The sequence below is a fragment of the Carlito syrichta genome, unplaced genomic scaffold, assembly GCF_000164805.1.
Source record: "Carlito syrichta isolate Samal-C Ts95f unplaced genomic scaffold, Tarsius_syrichta-2.0.1 Scaffold316489, whole genome shotgun sequence".
Taxonomy (NCBI): Eukaryota; Metazoa; Chordata; class Mammalia; order Primates; family Tarsiidae; genus Carlito; species Carlito syrichta.
The window spans coordinates 169,067-170,989 of NW_007260585.1; the positions used below are offsets into that span (position 1 = coordinate 169,067).

At 47.4% G+C, this 1,923-nt stretch overlaps 1 protein-coding gene across 1 annotated transcript in view; it reads left to right on the forward strand.

The window, feature by feature from the left end:
* The window catches only part of CEP55 (centrosomal protein 55), a 30,726-nt gene that overhangs the window by 13,526 nt on the left and 15,277 nt on the right, over positions 1 to 1,923 (forward strand). The window lies entirely within an intron of this gene.

Below are 1,923 nucleotides of genomic sequence, written 5' to 3' on the forward strand. Positions count from 1 at the left end.
GAACTCGCGGGCTCAGGCAATCCACTCACCTCAACCTCCCAAAGGCGCGGGATTACAGGCTGAGCCACCGAACCCAGCCGAGATGAATTTCTTCTTCGGATGCCGTTTTTTCGCCAAGTGCCTTGCAGTTTCCCTGACATTGATCTTTGTGGAGTTTCACAGCAACAGGGGGAGATGGTCATTATTCTCATCTAACAGATGAAGAAATAGGTTCAGCAAGGTCAGGCGACACGCAAAGGAAAAGAGAGGAAGCCCCAAAACTATGGCAACCCAAAGGGGCCAAAGCCCTGAATGATACACAGCGAAGGCAAAGAAAGGGGAAGCAAGGTTCCTAGTCTTTTTGTTGAAGCCTTGTTCCGGTGCCCAGGCTGGAGTGCAGCAGCACACTCACAGCCACCGCAGCCTCGACCTGCTGGGCTCAGGCGATCCTTCCGCCTCAGCCTTCCAAGTAGCTGGAGCTACAGGCATGTACCACAATGCCCAACTGATTTTTTTATAGAGATGAGGTCTCACTGAGTTGCCTAGTCTGTCCTCGAATTCCTGAACTCGGGCAATTCTCCTGCCTCAGCCTTCCAAAGTACTGAGATTGCAGGCGTCAGCCACCACACCTAGCACATTTGGACATGTAAATTAAGCTAATGCCAAAAAGAAAATATAGAGAGAATGTCTCTAGAAGCAATTCAGAGCTGTTTAACCCTAATGAGAGCATTCCTATTACAGTGTCTGTATGTGTTATACATAAAAGCAGGATTTTGGCTGGGCGCAGTGGCTCCAGCCTGTAATCCCAGCACTTTGGGAGATTGAAATAGGAGGATCGCTTGAGCCAGGAGTTTGAGACCAGCCTGGGCAACATAGTGAGACCTCATCTTTGCAAAACAAAAAAATTAGCTGGGTGTGGTGGGATGCACCTATAGCCCCAGCTGCTCAAGAGGCTGAGACCAGAGAATTGCCTGAGCTAAGGAGGCTGAGGCTGTGGTGAACCGTGATCGTGTCATTGCACTCCACCTTGGGCCACAGAGTGAGACCAGCAGGATTTTAGTTATGGGCTAAGTCTGATTTCTTCCTTTGGTAATATACCAGGGGCGTAAAAAAAATTATACACATCTTAAAAGATGTTAAGAGATGTTCGCTGTAATCAGAAGTGTCCTCACGCTGGTGGGAACCACTCTGAGCATCTCTTGTAATTGCAGAAATCTGATGTGACTTGTATTCATCTTTTGTTCTCAGAGTATTGCAATATATTTTTTGTTTTTTGAGTAGGAGTCTCACTCTGTCGCCCAGGCTGGAGTGCAGTGGCATGCTCATGGTCACCGCAGCCTCGGCCTGCTGAGCTCAGGCAATCCTTCTGCTTCAGCCTTCCAAGTAGCTGGAACTACAGGTGCACGCCACCTTGCCCAGCTAATTTTTTAAAAAGTTTATTGTAGAGACGGGGTTTCGCCAAGTTTCTCAGACTGGTCTTGAACCCCTGGGCTCAGGCAGTTCTGTCGCCCCAGCCTCCCAAAGTGCTGGGATTACAGGCTTGAGCCACCGCACCCAGCGAGTATTACAATTTTAATACAGTTTTTTCCTTTCAGTTACAATTTTAATACAGTTTTTTCCTTTCTTAAACTGTATACTTTTTTGGCACCCTCTGTGGTTCTCTCTCTTTCTCTGTATGTGTTTTATCAAAATAATATAGTGCTTGTTAAAATCGTATAAAAACACAGAATGTCCTCATCCCACTTTTTCCTCAACCCCTCTTTCCTCCTCCCATCAGGGTTGTGACTCTTAGTATTTCTATTTTTATTTTTTATTTTTTTTGAGTTGGAGACTCACTCTGTCACCCAGACTTGAGTGCAGTGGCCGCTTCTAGCCACCGTAGCCTCGACCTGCTGGGCCCCGGCGATCCTTCCGCCTCAGCCTTCCGAGTAGCTGGAATTACAC